We start from the raw sequence: 9249 nt of genomic DNA on the forward strand, positions 1-9249 counted from the left end.
TACAACAACAGTAGCGACGACAGGGTTTGAGGCGCCTTTGAATCAAACAGGTCTTACCCGATCCTGAGGTCCTTGGCCTTCGCACGCATACCGCTACAGCGCAAGCCGACCACATACCAAATCCTCCGCATACCCGTCCTCCACATAACCATCCTCCACGCGACAAGACGAACGCATGTATATGTGGATTTGTTTTCTTAATATGTATTTCCAGTCACTTTCGGCTGTGATCTGGAGCCTTGTTCCTATTCCAGTGGTGAAAAATAATTGTGTTGTTTAGATATTTGTACGCAAGTAGATTTCCTAAATCCACGTGGATACACACACACACACACACACACACACACACACACACACACACACACACACACACACACACACACACACACACACACACACACACGCACACGCACGCACACACGGGTACAAATGTGTATGGCAACAGATGTATATAAGCGCTTGCATCATAACCGCATATAAAGACACATACATACATAAGCACATGCATACATAAGCATCATGTATGCATAGGCAAAATTTATGTAGGAAGGAATGTATGTAGGTGCATGCATCATGAAAACGTACATGTACACATACATGGGTATATTCATATATGGGTACATGCACACATATGCGTTTGCATACATAGGTACATACATACATATGTGCTTGTATATATAGGTACATGCTTACATAGGTATATTCATACATAGGTACATGCATACATAGATACATGCTTAGATATGTAGATATATATATATAGATATATATATATATAGGTACATGCTTACATAGGTATATTCATACATAGGTACATGCATACATAGATACATGCTTAGATATGTAGAAATATGCACATTCATTATACATAATAGGCGCATACATGCACTATGGTATAAATGGGCATATAAATGTATGAACACATGAATATACGAATACATTAGTACATAGACACATGTGTATATGCATAAACGAGCCCGTGTACTGTATATACATGGGCACGTGTACATAAATACATGGACATGTGTATATGAATATGGGGACGTGCATATAATACATGGGGATGTGTATATACGTGTGTAATTAGGCACATCCACATACAACGTACACACACACACACACGCGCACACACACACACACACACACACACACACACACACACACACACACACACACACACACACACACACACACACTGACAAGTGTTTCCTTGTTTTGCATGGCACGCCCCTCCCTCCCCCCTCCCTCCCCACCTCAACCAGCTGTTTGCTACGGTCGCAAGGCTGAGATCAAGACTTCAGTCGCAGTTAAGCGCCTCCATGTGTATTTATAACTTGTTTCTATTTAAACCACCCTTTCGGTCGCTGTCCGAACGGATTAAAGCGTCGCTACTTGCGGCGGAGATCGAGGTGACGTCATTTCGATCCGGTTTCCAGCGAGTTGGACCAAGGGCATGGTTCATTTGATTCCATGCTACAAAGTCCTCTGTAAGGGGCAACGTTCTAGCCTCCTGATAGTTCGCGACGTTAAACCGAATCATCATCGTCATCATTATCATCATCATCATAGCTCATCATCATCATCATAGCTCATCTACCGTTACCCCCATCATTGGTTACTTGTGGTATTGCACAGATAACCGACCATTACTCTTACTTATTGTACTATTACTTCATCGTTGCTATACAGTTACTATGTCGTTACATTGGCGTTGCTCTTGCCGTTACTTATCCGCTACACATCCGTTACACATCCGTTACTCTTCCTTTAATCTAGCGTTGCTCAATTATCAGCGTTACTCAGTTATTGTACCGTTACATCGATGATCTACGTGACACTTGTTTTATCGATACCCAACCGATATTCTGTCGATAACCCAGTGATACGTCACCGTTACTTTACCGTTACTCTGCTGTTACCCTGTGTCACGCCGAAGACGATCTGTGCGCTGTAACGGTAGTTCATAACTCGAAGACTAATAACGTTACAATTTTAAACTGAGAAATAAAAATATTTTTATCAAAAAGACTTTGACCTACCTCGAACACACACACACACACACACACACACACACACACACACACACACACACACACACACACACACACACACACACACACACACACACACAGTCTATGTTAAATTACCCATGTCATATATGCTTAACAAAATCTTAAACCTGGAGACTTGTTTTGAATTACCTGTTACTTGAATAAACGTGGCTCGTAGTGACGTAATAGATTAATCACCAATAGCGTTCGAGTCCTGCTCGTGACGTCACGAGGAGGAAGAGGAGCGCGATCTTCTCCACGTCTTCTTCCTTCGCCAAATGTCGAAGAACTAAAAGCTCCGGCGGACGTCTTGACTTTTCGGCTCCTCCTCCCTCCCCCCCACCTCCCTCCCCACCTCCCTCCCCCCACCTCCCTCCCCCCACCTCCCTCCCCACCTCCCTCCCCACCTCCTCCTCCTTCTTCTTCTTCTCTCTTCTTCCTCCTCCTTCTCTTCTCTTCCTCTTCTCCTCCTCCTCTTCCTCCTCTCTCTTTTTCCTTCATTCTCCTCCCTCCTTCCTACTCGACACCCTCCTTCTCCTTCCGACTTCTTCCTCCTCCCTCCTCCTCTCTCCTCCTCTCTCCTCCCCCCTCCTCCTCCTGCCTCCTCTCTCCTCTCCCCTCCTCTTCCCTCCTCTTCCCTCCTCCTCCCTCCTCTCCCCCCTCTCCCCCTTCAGCGCCTACTTTATGGTTACCAAATCTATTCCATTCGTTAAACACTCTATTGGTAAACCAGTTCTTGTCTATTTCCTTCTTAAACCTAAATTTGTCCAATCTAAACCCAATACTACGAGTTCTGTCCTGTTGCCTTAATATGATGACCTTGCATCATCCTTGTTTAACCCCTTGACCCATTTGAGAACACTGTAAGTAGTAATAAATTTCGCGGTTATTTTAAGTAGAAATAAATTTCGCGAACTACTAAGGTTTGAGTTCATTATAAACAAGTATAATGTTCGCGAACCACGTAGATTGTAAGCGTAGCAAACTTCCCGCAGATGCAGTCACATGGAATACAATTTGAATTTCTAAGTATTTGATAAAAAGTATAACGATGCGGTATGATACAGATGTATTTCTTTACTTATTAAATCGTTCATTAATTCATTATCTCTACGTCTGGTTACTAGATAATTCATTTACTTATATATGCATTTGTTTAACTCCCGATGTTCATGTATTGTGTGTTCATTTATGGATTGATTTATCTATCAACCGATACTCATGTCTTAGTCCTTTGTTTACATAGCTAATTTCTTGAATAAATGTATTCATGTATTTACGTACCTATTTATTCGTCTTCCTATTTACCTACTCTGCACCCGACCTAGTTACGAAGAAAGAAAAAATTCCTTCGTGACTTTTCCGTTGTTCCTGGCAGGCTCTCATTCTTTTACGGTTAGTTTACAGCGAGACCACACCGCCTCCCAAACTTGGCGTGGATCATTGTCATCGTTATTTCGTCGTTCCAATGTCTGAGGTAACACTCACGATGACAGAGGCTACGTGCAACATATTGTCGAGAACCTGGATTACGTTCGTATAAAAATAATAATACTGGACAGAGTGCGCGGAGAAAATAGTCCACGATATCATTTGGACCCGCTACAGGGTCTGTTTCTGTGTGTCTGTGTCTCTGTCTTTCTGTCTCTCCTGTCTATGTCTGCCCATGTGGGTCTCTATCTTTGTTTGCCCCGATGTGTGTTTGTGTTTTGTTTTTATCTGTCTGTTTTTGTGTGTCTGTATCTGTCTTCCTATGTCTGTCCATGTGGGTCTCAATCTCTGTCCCAATGTGTGTGTGTGTGTGTTTTGTTTCTGTCTGACCGTCTGTCTATTTGTGTGTCTGTGTCTGTTTTCCTGTCTATGTCTGTCCATGTGGGTCTCAATCTCTGTCCCAATGTGTGTGTGTGTGTGTTTTGTTTCTGTCTGACCGTCTGTCTATTTGTGTGTCTGTGTCTGTTTTCCTGTCTATGTCTGTCCATGTGGGTCTCAATCTCTGTCCCAATGTGTGTGTGTGTGTGTGTGTGTGTGTGTGTGTTTTGTTTCTGTCTGACCGTCTGTCTATTTGTGTGTCTGTGTCTGTTTTCCTGTCTATGTCTGTCCATGTGAGTCTATCTCTGTTTGTCCCAATGTGTGTGTGTGTGTGTGTGTGTTTTTTTTGTTGTTTCTGTCTGACCATCTGTCTGTGTCTGTCTGTTTGTCTGCTGGAGAAGAACCGCAAGCAAACAGCTGCAACCAGAACATTAACCTCCTTTGCCTGTGATGTTCCTGCAACAGACGGCTTAATCCTTAAAAAGATTAGGCTCGTTTCACACGTATCGACTCTTCGCCGTGCGCCATCCTCGACACGACGTCGTGCTCTCCAATAACCATGGGTGTCTATGGATGCTTTCATACATTACGATCACGCCCACGTGTGAAAGCGTCCCTGGACACTCTCCATGGCTATTTGAGAGCACGACGTCGTGTCGTGAACGGCGCACGGCGAAAAGTCGATGCGTGTGAAACGAGCTTTAATCTCTTTACTGGTAACGACTTATTCTGGCTGCCGTCAAGCAATTTTATTCAGCTGATGTGAAATTCTTCACTACGGAAGTCTTATAGATCTGGTCTGGAGGCCAGATTGGATCGTGCATGCACTGATTGTGGTTTGTCCGACCGACATACACGATCCAATCTGGTCGGATCCGACTATATCTGTCCAGCAGCCTCAAGTCCAGATCGAACCGGATAGGCTGCCTGAACAGTCGGCCGGATAGGACGACTGGTCTCACCCACACACTATTCAGTCCTGCCTTAAGGCAAAGGTCAGTTCTTGCGAGACATCGCGGACTGAAGACCGTGGCCTCTCCCATGGATACGGAAGAATTGGACCTGCTTGCGACTGCAGCTGTTGCATTGACCTACAAGCCACTTAATGTTTGCTTATTCTACTTGTCGAGGACTGAGTCAGACCTACGCTATGTCCCAATTTTTGTTTTCACGTGAACCATTATGTTTTTCATAGTGAACTCAAAATACCCTGGATGAGATTCACCCTTGTGTAGATTTGTATCTTTTTGTGTGTGTGAGTGCGTATGTTTATGTGTGACGTATTTGTTGCTAATTTTCAAGTCATTTTCTCAGCCACCCTCTTCCGTACCAGAGTACATATATTTTTATTTTGGCTATCGCCAGATTAATATCTTAATCGGTGTATATGTATCCTTGCATTCTATCGCCATGAATTAATTTTATTTCTATTGCGGTGTATTGCTATTGCACATACCCGATATTGCAATCCTCAATTTAAATTCGTGCTTATATCAGGACTATATGAGGTGATCGTTTTGTGCTGTATTGGACCGGTCAGGCAGGGAGACTAGCCTCTTCCTACTCTAGGACAGTTGTTCCCAATCGGTGTGCCGCGGCACCAAAAAGTGCTGTGAGATCAACTGAGTGTGCCGCCAAAATTGAGTGCAAAAATAATTTTCTTATTACCAACTCTGCCATCCATTTTTGTTCGTTAAAGCAGCATCAGTGTAAAGATGAGAATTTTCATAATATCCAGGGACAACATTTTGTTACACTGATGTTGAATCAACAAAATACTGACAAACTAGAATTTAGATATTCTAATAAGGGTGCCGGGGACTTCTGAAAGGCTTGGCAAGGGGCCTCAAGCTCTTCATGTTGTTGATTTTCTTGGTCACAAAATCTTGAGTACACCGTCCTTTTCTTTTAGATTTAAAAAAAAAAAAAAAAGTCATGCACTGCATTTTTTTCACTTCCTCTGAATATTCTATAGATTTAACTTTCCAAAGGCACGGGTTTTCATCTGTATGTCTCAGTTAATTCACACCGAAATTGTCGCTCTTCTTCAGTGGTGTAACTCGTGCTCGGTGCGAGGGGTATGTTTACGGCGCGCTGCCCAGTGCTGTACAGAGAGATGTAGCCTCGAATGCCACCTCGTGTACCCATACACGCTCAAACTGGCCTGAACAGGACGTTGGTCGGACAGGCTGCCTGAGCGTGTATGGGGCCCTCAAGATCTATAGACGCTTCTTCGTCGTTTTCTAAAATAAATAAATAAATAAATAATAAATAAATAAATAGATAAATAATGTATGATCTTTTTCTGCTTCCTTAGGCTGGTGTCACACTGTCCGGCGACGCCGATGCGGCTTGTTGTTAGCTATAGTAGCAAAGTCTCCTTTTACGAGTCATATCAAGTTCTGGCTGCTGTCGTCAGTTGATTTTATTAAGTTCATTATGCTGGAGAGGTCCGCGCGATAGCTTAGCAGATACCATGTCGAACTCATGAACAGGCGGTCGTGAGTTCGATTCCCGGTAGCTGGAGACTTCAATGTGTGTAAAAGAGGGAGAGGACTGAGCCCACGAATGAGGCCGCTTTATCATCCAAGGCCTCATCCACTGAGGAGGCGAACTCCAGCCTGAAGGAGGGGTTGTTATTTTGTATGTCAACAGCCTAAAGCCACGTCCACACGGTCGAGCACTGCCCGCCGGGCACGAGGGCTTTGCTCGACAACGGGCAATTTCATCGGGCAAACCATCAAACTGTCCGTTCCCGGCACCATTTGCGGGCAGTGGATGGATGGAGGGCTGACATCGCTGCCAAACGTACGAGGTGAGGTGCGAGCAAAGTTAGCAAACCCGCTCAGTACAGACCGCCAATTAATCGCTCGCTCAATCGCCCAATGGCAAAAGCCCTCTTTTATACACTACTATCTTTTTATTTCCTTAAGCCACGTCCACACGGTCGAGCAGTGTCCGTCGGGCACGAAGGCTTTGCCCTTGTACGAGCAGTTTCAGCGGGCAAACCATCAAACTGTCCGCTCCCGGCGCCAATAGAGGGCAGTGGATGGAGGTCTTCCGTCACTGCCAAACGCACGAGGTAAGGTGTAGGCAGATCCACTGACTACCACGTTATTAGTACACCATGTCCACACCGAGTGCTAGTGCATATTGGTCACGACAAGACACTATAACTTCGATTGATATATATATATAAATCACATGAATGTCTGTGGAATGTAAGGTGTTTTGATTACAGAAATAGAGACAAACGTGCTGCTGGTGTAATGCTTTGCCTCATATTTGTCTCTTGCCTCTGAATATAGCTCTCCACTTTCGATGCAAGAATAAAAAAACTGTTTATGTCCATCCGCACGTAATTGCGGAACAAAGTTTCATTTTCCTCATGCAATTCACGTAGGATTGTCACAGAGCTACCCATTCTTTCACGTCTCTGCAACCACTCCCGGCACCAGACACGTCTCTGTGGTCTCTTGTTTTTCTTTTTAATGCAGGCACCAATTATGATAGAATATAGTGCTATCTTCTTTCGAAGTATGGAGCGCACCATGGTGATCTTACCGTAATGTGTGGACATCTTACGCGGGCATAGACTGCAGACTTTGCCCTGCCAGGCACAGCCTGCCAGGCTCAGCTCGACCGTGTGGACGTGGCTTAAGACCTAAGTTATCGAAATTGGCAATTGGTGAGGTAGGTTACTAGTTCTGGGTTGTGTAATTATGTTGATGAACAGGGAAGCCCTGTCATGTTACACTTATTTAGAATATGTTCATAGGTCTGTTAGACATCTTAGACAAAGATCTGAATCAGAGATTCCCCATTTTTCAAGCTGCAAAACGGCCAACACCTGTGCGTAGCCTATTTAGCTGCACCTAGGGTTTTTTGGGGGGAAGGTTGCTGCCTGGAGCATGAGGTGACCAAGCGTGTGAAAATCCATGTGAACAAGTTGTATAGACACGGTAAAGGAAACATGGATTGGAGGTGAAGCTTTATTCCTGACGTTTCGTCTAACGACTTTCTCAAAGGAATGAGCATACTAGAAACATACAGAGATTATAAACCCGCCTTATGGCTCAAGGGGGTGTACGAGCGTATAGCGCTGCGTCCTGATTGGCCCGTCAGGAATAAAGCTTCACCTCCAGTCCATGTTTCCTTTACCGTGTCTATACAACTTGACCAAGCGTCTTTAACTCTCAGGCACCATAGGGTCGGAAGTCTTCTGCTACCAGGAACTCCATAAATTGGCGCAGATGTTTCCTTGACTTAAGCCTAGCTGGAGCTTCTTTCTCAGTGAGAACATCTTGCAAAATGTGGTTTGGCTGACTAGAGTTTTGGTACAATCATCTACGGATGTCACTGCGACGAGCCTCTGGTAGTTCAGTCTCAGACAGGAATGGTAAGTGATTCAGTGGGGGTACAGTGGATGCAGCCTGATAAAGTTTCATTGTATCATGAAGGGGTACGTCAAGTCTATGGGTGTGGGCACTGCATCAGTATTGAGTCACAGAACTCTGCTACTGAGAAGGTAAGTGCCAATTCCGAGGTTCTGAGGGTGTTGAAAGAAGCACCCCAGTTGGTACTAGCTAGATGCCTCATGAGGACAACTCAGGCAGTGACCTTGCTCTTCAGCTTAGTCAGACGGCTTTTGTATGTAACGCTGCGGTCAAGTATGACACCAAGGTATGTGGGATTTGGGTCAACGTTGAGGAGTGCTCCTGAACAAAGCCACACCTTGAGCCGGTAGTTTGCCATGTCTTTAATGAAAGAGTGAAGATACAGTCTTAGTGGTAGATAGTTTTAGTCTCCAGTTTTTCAGATACCGACAGATGATGTCCATGTCAGCAAAGAGTTTTCTTTCCACCTCTTTGGTATCTGTTGCAGACAGAGTAAGGGCAATATCGTCAGCATGCATGTATCGTGTAGCTGAGGTAGAAGGGAAGTCGAAGGTATAGATGTTATAGAGAGCTGGTGCGACCCCGTTTTACAGTCTGTAGGGTCGGCTACGTTGACCATCGCTTGTGAAGTGCACAAACGATCAGGTGTACAGGAGCTCTGTGATGAAGCCTGTTAGATAGCTGGAGCTGATAATTTTCTGGAGTTTCAAGTGAAGAACTTCGTGTCACATTGTGAAGTCCAAGAAGACATCATCTGTCACATGCTTTCTGTCAAAGGATTGTCCAATGGACTCTGTGAGTGCTAGGAACGAGGGAGATGCTTTAACACTTTTCTGACAGGACACCATAACCTTGGGTCACAATGAACACTCTGGGTTGGTTTCTCTGTTTAATCTCCTAGATTGAAATGAGGCAGATTGTTACGGGTTAAAGTGGGTAAGTTGTTGACTGCAGGCCATGCTACAGGGTTATCACCATTAGAGTTTGAGTTT

The 9249-nt window shown here is 44.5% G+C and overlaps 1 protein-coding gene across 1 annotated transcript in view; it reads right to left on the minus strand.

Moving 5' to 3' along the window:
• The window catches only part of LOC143036504 (uncharacterized), a 20794-nt gene extending 18465 nt beyond the window's left edge, over positions 1-2329 (minus strand). The window contains exon 1 of the mRNA XM_076203928.1: positions 2202-2329. The gene's annotated coding sequence lies outside the window, so the exon portion shown is untranslated. The remainder of the gene's footprint in view (positions 1-2201) is intronic.
• Positions 2330-9249: the final 6920 nt, after the last annotated feature.

The sequence above is a fragment of the Oratosquilla oratoria genome, chromosome 20 (genome assembly GCF_046742065.1).
Source record: "Oratosquilla oratoria isolate Oo_2021 chromosome 20, ASM4674206v1, whole genome shotgun sequence".
NCBI lineage: Eukaryota > Metazoa > Arthropoda > Malacostraca > Stomatopoda > Squillidae > Oratosquilla > Oratosquilla oratoria.